The 12,680-nt window shown below is 39.4% G+C and overlaps 2 long non-coding RNA genes across 2 annotated transcripts in view; both read left to right on the top strand.

Moving 5' to 3' along the window:
• Window positions 1–12,680, top strand: part of LOC121143470 — a 267,200-nt gene that overhangs the window by 138,986 nt on the left and 115,534 nt on the right. The gene's annotated exons all lie outside the window — the stretch shown is intronic.
• Window positions 3,132–12,204, top strand: LOC121143488. The gene is made up of 3 exons (XR_005880697.1): window positions 3,132–3,356; window positions 5,732–5,923; window positions 11,922–12,204. It is a non-coding gene; the product is annotated as an uncharacterized LOC121143488 (long non-coding RNA).

The raw sequence follows: 12,680 nt of genomic DNA, 5'->3' as shown, positions 1-12,680 counted from the left end.
ATTTTCCTACCACCACTCCTCATCATATAGGTATACAAATTAAATCTTCATTGCATTCTTAAACTGTTTGATTTTTAAAAATTGCTGTTTGAGCTGCAGACTTGGGTTTTGTAGAAAATGGAATTGTTAAAGAAAATTTGACTTAGGATAGCACATGATTTTCCAACAGTTCCTAAAATGGCCCTACTCATACTCTGTACTCTTGCACTGATTATTTATGTGAACTGAGGTTATGAGTCCTGACAATCATAAAATCAGAATATTGATCAAATTTGAAAAGTGTTGAAGGTGCCTGATCAGGTTTGTCCAAGCTATTGACTGCAAGACTCAAGTGTCCATGGATGACTGTGAAGGGCCCCCAGCATATCTGAAATTACAATGTCAAGCTGCGGTTAAATGTGTACCCAAGATTTAAGTTTTTAAAAATAAAAACAAGCAATCATGCACATTTCCTTAATGTACAATTTTGCTCTCAGCTTTAGTAAATGGTTAAAATCGTATATTTATCAAAAGCTTTTAGAATCAGACATTTTTTAAAAAATTGAGAATTTCCCACTTGTGAATGCTATTTATAACATTTTCACTCCTTCTTCTCTACCTCAACAATATGTAATGTTGTTGCATGTAATGTATGTAACAATAATAAAACAACACACACACATACACACACTACTGAGCCATGTAGTGTTAATCATGTGTTTATGGTTGACAGTTGGGACTGGATAACTTATTGGGTGATTTTTCCTAGAGAAGTCAGATTGAGAAGAGTATTTTAGTAGTCATTAATTACCTCTCTGGGATTTCCTCCATTTATGATTATCATGCCCATTGTTGTTATTGTTTAGTCCTTGTGATAATATTTTCGGAATCTCATGGTGATGCTTCCCTTTCATATAGTTTTTCAAAACACTGTCTTGAAGCAGAGAATCATATTTGATTCAACATGGAATAGGGAACAAATTGCAAACATAGAGACATATGATGCCAGACTTTAGTGGATGCAGAGTGAAGAGAATCAAGAGTGACAGGTAGGAGAGGTGAGTCAACATTTGGGAGTAGAGGGACAATGGCTTTTATATTCTTTCTGCCTTCTCTTTCAAGACTGTGATTATTAACTATTAGGGCTTTTCTTTTTGGCTAAATTGGTATAAGCTAGAGTCATCTGGGAAGAGGACCCTCAGTTGAGAAGACACTTTCGTCAGATTGGCCTGTTGGCAAGTTTGGGGGTCCTTCCCCTGACTGATGTCGGTGGTGCCACACCTGACAAGTTGGTTCTGCAAGGTGCGAGAAATCAAACTGATAGTCCTAGCATTAACGAAGGCAGAGGGAGGTGGATCTCTGCAAGTTCAAGGCTAGCTTGGTCTACAGAGTGAATTCCAGCCACACAGAGAAACCCTGTCTTGAAAAACAAAAATAAAAGAAAAAAACAAGCAATAAGACAAAAAAAAAATAGAAAGGAAGAAACAGTGAAAGAAAAGAAAGGGGAAACAAGGAAAAGAAGCCAAGCTGAGCAAGCCATGGGGAACAATCCAGGAAGCAGCATTCCCCCATGGTCTTCCTCTAAGAGCTTCTACTGTTGCCTTCAGGTCCCTGCTGTGAGTACCCTCATTGATAGCCTGTGACCAGGATGTGCAAGCTGCTAGAGGCCATTTGCTCTTCCAGTTGCTTTTGGTCTTGATGTTTATTACACCAACAGATAGCAAACCAAGCCAGTGACATTCCCTGAACTTTAACTGAGAGTGTTGCACTGTAGATGTATCAGCAGAGGTTGGGCACTCCGTGGCCTTGTGTTCTCTCTGCCTTTTTTTTTTTATTGAGATGAGACCTACACCTATCTGTGTTTTAAGAATAAGTTTAGAATAGAGCTACAAATCATACTGATTTAGGAGAGTGACAGTGGTAAGTTTCTCCTCTAGGGTCATGACCCCACCAGCCACAGTTTTGGCTACGTTATATAGTACCTGGCATGAATTCCTTCCTATTGATCAGGACTTAAGTCTGATTAGACAGTTGTTGGTTCCCCTCAAGACGCGTCAGCAATTGCTTGATTTGTCCCCACTTTACACGCTTATATAACTGGAATCACGTATAAAATTTCTGAGGGGAAGGGGTTGTGAATGGAAAATGTTTAAGAAGCCCTGCTCTAAGACCCTCACCCATCGAGATCTGCATGCTGGTTTCTTATGGCTACAGCTACATTTTAGAGTCAGATTCAATGGGATTGCTATTTTGCCTAAGTTCCACTGTGTTCACTTACTTTCTGAAAACTTCAGGGTTCTCTTAGTCCCTGAGGATTTTACAATTAACATATCCTTTCAGATCATTTATGTTAAATTAGCCTCTTAAAAATCCCGAAATTCTGGAGCTTGACTCTATTCTCTATGTATGGAATTACTGGCTTAGTTTTCATCTTTATTGAAGCTCTTATTCCTAGCACAATAAGCAGACCCTCCGGATCCATCATAGTTCAAGTCTGTAGTGCAGGGCAGTAATTCTACCAGGAATTTGCACTCACACCAAGAGAATGTTGTTCTCAGTAAAAACATTCACATTACTACATATCCATATTTAAAAATATCCTTTAATTTATTTAATGTGTGCCAAACTTTTTGTAGGTGTGCCAAACCTTTTGTAGGCTGTTTGCACATATTAACTCACTTAATTCACATAACAGCAGTATTAAGATGGATATTATCATGAAATCCCACTTGCATATAGGAAAATCAAGGCATACGGATCTTGGAATCATTTGGTCAAGGGCCTCGGCTGTGAGTGGCAGGGCTTAGCTCCAGCCTGTGTCAGAGTCCTTTTAAAGATTTAGGACCAATTTACATTCCTGGGGACAGACGTTTCTGTCTTTGAGTTTGCATGCGATGTTCTGGCTTACACTTCAGTTACTACTCAAACTCTCTGCTGCCTTTCCCACAAAACTTTCAGTGGCGCTGCTGAAAGGATGACGTGGAGGTGAAATCACAACACTTGAACTAAAAGCCGGGAGCTACATGACATGCTGTCCCGCGAAGGGATTTTAAAAACACTGTGTTTCTTAGTATGTAACACCGAAGATTAACAAGCACTCTAATAATCTTCGGAAGTTACTTTTTGTATGTGATAGGGAGAGAATGCGGGGCTTTGTTAAAAGTTTAGTTTTGACTGTAAATCTGCTCATTCCCCAACCAAAACTTTGTTTAAAAAGAAAAGAAAAACAACAACAACAAACAAAAAACCCAGAGATATCCAAGCATTTGATTTCTACTTCATTTCTTCAGTTTACCAGAAGGTGGCGCTGTAAGTCATTGGCAGAAGAGCACAAGAAGGAAAATGCGAACAGCCAAAAGTGTTGTTTATGCTTTAAGGTACAGTGTTATACAGCGTTTTGACATTTCCTCTTTTTGGGTTTTAAACTATCTTGTTTTATTTCCAAATATTTTCAGATTATTCGTAAAGAAAACATCTAAGGGTCTTGAAAGATTAAACCACAAATCTCAAACCAACAAACCTCCAATTCCAGTCCTATGTCACAGGAAGAAAATACTTACAAGGCTGAACTTCCTTCAGTGACCCTTTGCCCTCATATTTCCTAGCTGAGAAATATGAATTTCCAGCCAAGGCACTCAGAACTCAAGCGATGTTATTTTCAAGTCTACACTTCTCAAAGCAAAGGGCTGCCAAGAGTATATGACATAGTTTACAGCTGCAGGGCAGCAGGGCCACCTCCCCCTTTCTGGATGTAATGATGAATTAAATCACCTTTCCCTGTGCGGATCACCTTGACATCCTGCAGAAACAGCCACTTCTCCCTGAAATGTTGCAGCTCCTGTAGACAGTTATGCTTGGGGAATGTGTACATTTACATTTCTGTCAAGTGTTTTGCAAGCCCAATTACATACACAAGACTCCCGATTTTGACATAGCTCTCCTTAAATTATACCAAGTCTGTGACAGAGTGAATGATAACCTTATATAATCCGGGATGTTTCATGAGTCTTAAAAGTGGTCTTTATTGCCTTGAATGCAGATGAACATTTATTTTTTATTCTAAGACCCTTAGTGAATGTAAATAAAATATCCCATCTAGCTGTTCATTTACTTTTGAATGTGCATGTCATTTTTATTTCAGATAGCTTCCAACTGAATTATGCTGAAAACCCACACCAGAATCATGAAGCCAGTATGTGGGGAGAGGTTGTAGACAGGTTTCTCAGAGAAGTAGGGTCACCTAACCATCTCTCTAGCCCATCACCTGAGTGTTTAATGGGTAGACAACAGGTAGATGTTAGTAGTGGGTGAGAATCTAATGGAGACATCTCAATGACACTAACCCCATTGTGAGTAGCTCTGTCAGGGCCCAGGGTTACAGGGAACGGTAAAGACAAGAACTAGAGAGGGCTAATGGCATCCGCCATCTGGCTGAGTTTCTATCAGGGTTCCTCTTTTATTGGAGCCTAAGAGGAGTTGGTGCAGAAGAGCAAGGGCAAAAAGGAGGACTTGGGTTCTAAATGCAATGGCAGCACGCATGCATAGCAGCGCTCGCGTGTGTGTGTGTGTGTGTGTGATGGGGGGAACTGTATGCCTCATCTGTACCTAACTAGGTCTATGAGTGGTAATCTTGTAGCTAGGGATGTGGAGGACAGCAACTTCTAACTAGCATCGTTTCTGCAGGACTAGGAAGATCTTAGCCTGTGCGTGTACAGTGCTGATATCATTGACTGGAAGGACCTGGGGTTGTGGATGTCTGACAGGCAAGAACTATGCTGCCCAACACAGTGACTGTCAGTCTCACTTTTGAAGTTTAAGTGACCATTTTAAGTGAACTAAAAATCAAGGAGAAGTTTGTTTGCTTAGTAGCCACACCTAGCTGGCAGGTCTGAAGTAGACCTGAACGTGATGATGAAACTTCTCCAGCATCGTAAATGGTTCTAATGGAAAGCAGTGATCAGGAAGAAGCAGGCTTGGGGGTCATCTCCATGAACCGAGGTACAAGGGTAGTGCTGCTCCATGGTCCTTACCTAGCATATGTATAGGGAGAACCGTGTGCACTCGCTCCACTGGGAGGATTAATCATGTCAACTCAACTGCACTGAGACATGCCTACATGGCAAGTAAAGCGCACTTTGAGTGTGGCTGTGAAGGTGTTTTCAGAGATCACCAATAAGAGACAGCAACCAAGGGAAAGAACTCACCTTGCATGTGGTGGTACCATCCAACCAGCTGGACTCGCTGGATGAAATGGGAAGATGTAAGAGCAAGCTAGGGCTTTTGGTTCCCTTCTCCCTGAGTGAGGATGTCTGCTCCTGCTAATGTGCCCATAGACATCTGACTCCAGTTTCTTTGGTCCTCGAGTGTGGACTCACCCCAGCAACTCCCCAGGGAGCTTCCAGGTCTTTGCCTTGAACCTCAACTGTGTAATCAGTTCCTCTTATAATGAGGCTTCCAGTTCCTTGGCCTGAGCAGCTACTGGGTTAGATGACTTTTCCAAGAGCAGATTGGGCTCTGCCACTTCCTATCACGCCATGTCTCCTTGATAATCATACATAAATATGCGCATGTAAATATATATTCTTTAGGTTCTGTTCCCCTAGAGAATGATGACTAATACCCCCATGCTTCCCTGGCCTGTTATATCCTTTTATGAGCTCCTGTACTTCAAAATAGATTGAACTTTCTATCATTTACCATAAAATCTTTGAAAAATCTATAATGAGAATTTTCAGTAGTGATTTTTTTTCAGGCTGGAGAATTTCCAATGGCTGCTTCCCTGTGCAAGCTAGGACCTTAACTTTGCCATCCTCTTACTTGGTGCAATTACCCTGCAGCAGTCATGATAAAGCCTGTCTTCTCGAACCCTGACAGACTTTCAAACAATAATCCAGGACTCACAAGACCATGATTCATCTCTTATCTGTGCTCGGGCAAGAAACTGGTAAGTACTTTAAAAATCCCTTTGGTCTCTGGACTCACACAACTTGCTGTATAGGTTGATGTCTGGATCCTATGTTGTCTTCAGAAATTAGCACGCTATGCCACCTGTCATTTCTCCAGATAGAGTGATCTCAGCCCCAGATTATAAGGGAAATGCGAGTATTACTTTGCTTCACCTAAATCATGAATTAAAAATAAAGTGGACACTTGTCTTTTGGGACATATCTAATATTTGAAGACTACTAGAATGTAGTTGTCATAGGCTGACTGTGTAGCTAAATTGTAGCATGCTTGCTTAACATATATGGGCCTCTGGATTCCTCAACACTATAAAAAGTTATCTACTCATTCATTAGGATAGCCCAGGTATTTGTTTCAGGGTGTTCCATGGGTACTGAAATCTATAGATAGTAAAAGTCTATGAAGAAAATGGTCTTATGTTAGCATAGATTTATGCTTATCCACCCATACATTCAGGACATCTCTACATAATTTACAATATCTAATCCAATGTACATGATATATACCAGTTATGAATATTTTGTTTTAGAGAATAACAGTAAATATAAACGTGTACCTGTTAAGTTTATTAATACTTTTTTTCTTGCTGAATGTTTTTTACCTGTAGCTGGTTGAATGCATGGATGCAAAAGAACTGGCTGTAGTTGCTATATAAGCGAATTCTGAAGTGAAAATTTTTTAGAAGTTAAGAATCTAATACTATTTCCTAACTCATAAAGCTAGAATTGAATCTCTTTGCCTTACCTAACATCTAGTTCACATGTATCTGTGCCTTAATCTTGATTCCTGAAGCAATTTATAACTCCGAAATTCTGCCTGCTTATGACCACAGTCTCAGAGGAAAAAACCAGCGGGTAATGGCGAACTTTTGTTGTACATGAGTTTATAGATGAGGAAACATATTTAGAGACAGAAATTTGTATAAAGTAGCATGGTAGTTGATGGGACTCAGAGCTGTAAACAATGTGGAAGGGACAATGGTAAAGAGTGTGGCTTTTAGGTTTACAGCTAGATGGAGTTTTGTCTTTATGTGTTTATTTAATCATTGCCCGGATGAAGGACTAGAGCAGTAGTTCTCAACCCTCCTAATGCTGTGACCCTTTAATATAGTTTCTCATGTTGTGGTGACCCCCCCAACCATAAAATTGTTTTTGTTGCTACTTCATAACTGACCTTTGCTACTGTTATGAATCATAGCATGATCTGTGTTTTCTGGAGATCTGAGGCAACCCCTGTGAAAGGGTCATTTGATCCTTAAAGGGGTTGAGACCCACAGGTTGAGAACCACTGCACTGTAATATTTCCAGCTGCCTACAAGGTTACTCAGATGCTTTCCCAAGCAGTGACTTGTCTAAGAATAATTCCCCTGCAGAACATATATGGCACAGCCATTGTAGAAAATTATGTGGGGTTCCTCAAATAGTTAAAAATAGAAATAGTCACCAATCCAACCACCCCACTTCTGGTTATCAATCCAAAAGAAACACAATCAGCATCTTAGGGAGATAGGCATCCTTGTTTTCATTTTAGTGCTACTCACAAAGGCCAAGATGGGGCATCAAATACACACACACACACACACACACACACACACACACACACACACACACATGCTTGTTTTACCCATATTGTAAACAGTAAGATTTCCTTTTGTTCTGATGTTGAGTAACATCCATTTACCTGAGTGTGTACAACTGAGCCTGCATCTTTGACTAGATAGCATTGTACTAATAATGCAGACACAGAAAGAAAAAAAATACCACATGATTTCATTCATATTGTGTAATAACAGACAAATTCAGAGAAGCACATCACTGCATCCACAGTTGACAATGCTAGGGTGTTTTCCAATTTCTGTCTTTTGTGAATGATACATTAAGCTACACATACTGAATTCTCTTGATCACATGCTCAGGTTTAGTGTTGCTGGATCAGGGAGCAATGTATTTTGAGTCCTGAATTTTCTGCCTCCACTGCTGTTAACTGTGCAATAACTACTATCTGGCTCTCTGAATGATCTAAGCAGGCTCTTAATTTAATCAGGAACTTTCTATTACCTTAATTAGTAGCAGAAGGGAAAGATATATATTTGTTCAGCGAATAAGAGAGTCTTAAATTATCATTAAAAAGCTGATACACCACAATGTATGTAGAACATTTGATAGCCTCTCTTTGGAAAAACCATAACATCCCCCATCTTCGACAGACTTGTTTTACTCACTGAAATGTATACAGTAAGAGGGAAGTGAGCAATTGATTCTCCATTTACTTGTACACTGTAATTAGCTAACAAAGAAACAAATCAATTTAAAACCAATTTCCATAGTCTACCCATGCACAGAAATTGATTGCAGACCTGAATTTGCTGAACAAAAAGCGAAGCTAGCTGATCTCAATTTGTATTTCATTGAGTAAATGTCAGCTATTGAGTCTCAAAGCTTACTGCTGGAGAAGCAACACAACTGTCATTCCTTAAAGAGGCAGGACACAGTCACTGTGAGGTTACAGTAGGTATGGCCTAGGTGTATCACTCGGTGAAGGAAGATGAAATATTTAACAATAGTGGAAGGAGAAACCTCTGCCAACTGCCCCTTCTTTCAGACTCTTAGCTCATCTTAATTTAATGCTCATTGATTCTCATTGGTGGATGCTGTGCAGAGCAGCCCTTTTGTAATGGGAAGTTAGACAATTGGGCTGAAACTCACTTTACAGGCCAACTCAATTCTCTCAAGCGTTCTTGAACACTTGATAATGCAACATTACATTTTAAGAGAATGTTTTGATCTGTGTATTACAGAATAGGTTTCCCCAGTGCATCTGTTTTTTTCCTCAATGAGTGATCCATGTTGTCATTGTGACAGGATCTGTAATCTGTTTGATAACCTGCAATGCCTTCTGCCCTGGCACCGCACAGAATGTGCAATGCTGTACTTTGTGTGGACACCAGTATTTATGAAACAAAGTGGCATGATGTGATAGAGAAAATAATGTCTTCTTTCTCAAAAGAAATGCCACGACTCCTCCCCTGACCTCCCTCTCTTTCTCTCTTTACCTATAAAGTAGGAAGAATGGTACTTCCTCCCCTGGCCTCCCTCTCTTTCTCTCTTTACCTATAAAGTAGGAAGAATGGTACTTCCTTCACTGGGATTTTGTGATAGATAACTGAAGTGTGCATATAAATGCACAGAGCAATGCCTCATTATTAGTGATATAACAAAGTATTTGTCCTTTCTTAAATAGAGTTTTACATTCCAAATATTACTATATTTTCCTGTCTTTTTCTTCAGTACATCCAATTTCCTATCTCTTAGTTGGCTTATGTTATACTATTAAAGTTAAATTTATTATTTTTATTTACTTATTTAATACTTGTTTCTTACAAGTATTGTGATATGTCAAGAATATTTGCCTCTGTCCTATCCCTACTTTCCTCTTCTTTTGCTTTCCCCTTTTCCTGATAATTCCCTTTGTTCCCATAGACAATTTCCTTCTGCTTTCATTAATACACACATCACTCATTCTTCTTTATGGCTGAAAACATTATCACTGAGTATATACACCAAATATTACTTATTCATTCCCCTGTAATTCGACTTCTGGTTTGGTTGCTTAATTTAACTCTTGTGCACAGTGCTGTAGTAAACACTGATATACAAGTTTCTCTGACATTCTTAATTGGAGTCATTCAGGCAAATGCAGGAGAGCTAGATGATCTATTTCAATTCTTAACACTAACTTTTCAAATAGATGAGCAATAACGAACTAAATTCCCAGGGGACACAACAAAGTATGTGGGAAAGACAAGGTGTTTTCTCTGTAGTCTTGGCAGGCCTAGAACTTGCAACATAGTCCAGGATAGCCTCAGTTTCTGGAGTGCTGGAATTACAAGTGTGTAATGCAGTAGTCCTCAGAAGAAATGTATTTCACAACACTTCTCTTATGGTTAGAGATGGTTTCATTGTCTATATTTATTTTTTTAAGGCATCAAGGAATCTCTGCAAACATATGATGACATTTATGTGGCAAGATCAGTATGCAGCAGTACCATAAATAATAGTATTTTTGTTCAAAAATCACACAAAACATGTTATCTCACCTTCACCAGCCTTGTCATGTATTTATATGCAATCCAAATAACCCCTTAGACCACCCAATCCTCATCTCAAATACTCCCATAATAAAGCTGTAGCAACGGCTTCAGGAAACATGAAGTAACTAACAGCAAAGGATCTACTTCACACTCAGGTTTGCAACTGGGAGCAGCATGGATAGGGAAGTGTTTGTAAATTTTCTGGAAGGACTCTAAAGTGGAGCACGAAAATCTATAGCAATTTCCAACTGTATTAGTCAGGTTTCCCTAGAATAACAAAACTTAGAGAATGAGCCTCCCTATGTGTATAGAAAGGGGGTTTATTAGAATGACTTAGAGACTATGGTCCAGAGAGTCCATCAATGACTGTGAATGCAAAGTCCAATAGTCCAACGGTTGCTCAGTCTGTGAGACTGGATGTCTTAGCTAGTCTTCATTATATGCTGGAATCTCAAAGAATTAGGCTCTAATGCGGCAAAGGAGTGAACTTGCTATCAAGGAAAGGGCAAGCAGGCAATGAGTAGAAGCTTCCTTCCTTCTTCCATGTCCTTATATAGGCTTCCAGCAGAAGGTGTGACTCAGATTAAAGGTGTATGTCTTCTGACCTCAATATCCATGTTCAAATTAAGCAAAAAATCCATCACATGTGTGCTCTCTATTTTTGAATTTTAGTTAATTCCAGATGTAGTCAAGTTGACAACTAAGAATAGCCATCACACCTACCTACTTACGAGCCAGTCGACATGCATACATTTACAAATATTTGGAAGAAACCTCCTACATCCTTTATGCTTGTATTTTCTGCTTTAGTCTTACTGGTCTACATCCTCTGGAGTAGAGATGGAATAGTCTTTTTAGGCAGACAGTTCAAGCTCTGATTTCAAGATCTAGGACCATCTTCCAGACGGCCTCAAGGCCAGAATATACTCTAGGAAATTTAGAGAGGCAGGTCCCTGAAGTGAAATGATTATCTGTTTACCAGAGTGTGTGTCCCCCAAACACTCTTCTTTTGCTTATCATTTCATTTCCCACATAGGTTTTTTCCTCAGGGAGTGGCTGATCTGCCTGCCTAAAAGCACATATCCTAGCATTTTCATCATGAATGAATTGTGATTTTCATTTTATGCATCAACACCACGAGGTTTCATTGATTGGTTGTTTTGATTCTGTTTCTCAGAGAAGGATGTATTTCTTCTGTTGGACAATCAGGGCCCTGAGTCTGCATTTCTGAGAGCTGGGCCATATAATATGGTCAATTGAAGCATCTTACAGCTTTCTAGTGATTTCCCAGGCAACATTTCCCCCTGACCCCTGAACTGGACAAACCAGAGCATGGGATGTTCTTTCTTAATTAAATGTCCATACTGGCCATGTGGTGGAGTAATAACTTATGTAGTATGGATCTGCATGTGTGCAGCCTTATCAAATGGCAGGCACCATTATTATGTTTCCTCTGCATATAAGAAAACTGAAGTAAAATTACTACTACAGGAGCTTCAATGCAGGGCAACCTTCTGGCTCAGCACACAGTATTACCTGTAGCCTCTCTGTCCTTCAGTTTGTTAGTTATTCACCTCATTATATCGAGTCTAGAAATCTAAGCACTTAAACTTCCACTTAGGAGTTTCTTTGTTTAGGTCATCAGGGGCAAACTAATATCTGGAAGGCACATTCACCCACTGGAAGCTCTGGCCTGTTCCCTGGCTGAGCATCCTTCATCCATCTACCACCATGGCTTCTGGTAGACAGGACATGTCCTGAACAGGGGAACAGTTTCCTCTCTCAGTGTCACTTCCTTTGAGCCACTACTGTTCAGGACGCTGCTGAGATTTTGATTTAAAGAGACAGATACTGGGCAACTTCTATTAATGTTTTCTTTCTTCTGTAGAAAGATGTGGATTCATACAACCTTTCAAGTGGATTCATGCAACTTTTTCAAGGAAATTTAATTTTCCATGACTGCTGCCAAATCCAATTTTGAGTTTTACATGAAACACTAGAAAATAGTCGTCTGGTCAGAGGTCATATTTCTAATTCATTGATTCGTTAATGCAACTTTACCTGTTTGTAACCTCGTCTTCTTTATTGTAATCTTTAAGATGCTAAATTGCCAAAATAAAACTACATTTTAAAAAACATAAAGTTGAAAATGTCTTTGTTTTGTCTTCTTCCTCCTGATTATGGTGGTACCGTCAGAATTGTTGTTATGTTTGTTAAAGTGGAAAACATTCGCTAAAGCCAAGACACTATGAAAACATGTTTTGAAAATGCTCAGTGCACAATAACTAATGTTAAGGACATATTATACACCCAAATAGTTCTGTAATGCCTCCAATGATACTGTGCCCTTGTGTGTATGTGTGTGTGTATGCGTTTATCTTAGTGTCCTAGTTTTTATGTAGATCATGACATATGTAATTATGTTAATTAATTTTAAGATGATGTAGAGTGTCAGACTATTCTGTCTCTGGCTTCCCATGTCTTATTCTCCCCCTTTTGCATATTGCTCATATTCCTCACTCACTAAGGCTTCTCTAGTGTTGAAACTAAGGTAAGCAGATGCGTAAAGTCAAAGACCTAATTTTGGTTTCTTTTACGATTTGTCTGGTGAAGTGTGTTAGCAAACAACCAGTTCCAGATACGGAAC

Source organism: Mesocricetus auratus, unplaced genomic scaffold, assembly GCF_017639785.1.
Source record: "Mesocricetus auratus isolate SY011 unplaced genomic scaffold, BCM_Maur_2.0 Super-Scaffold_2245, whole genome shotgun sequence".
Classification (NCBI taxonomy): domain Eukaryota; kingdom Metazoa; phylum Chordata; class Mammalia; order Rodentia; family Cricetidae; genus Mesocricetus; species Mesocricetus auratus.
Note: the sequence above shows the minus strand (reverse complement) of the source record. Positions and strands in the feature narration are given on the sequence as shown.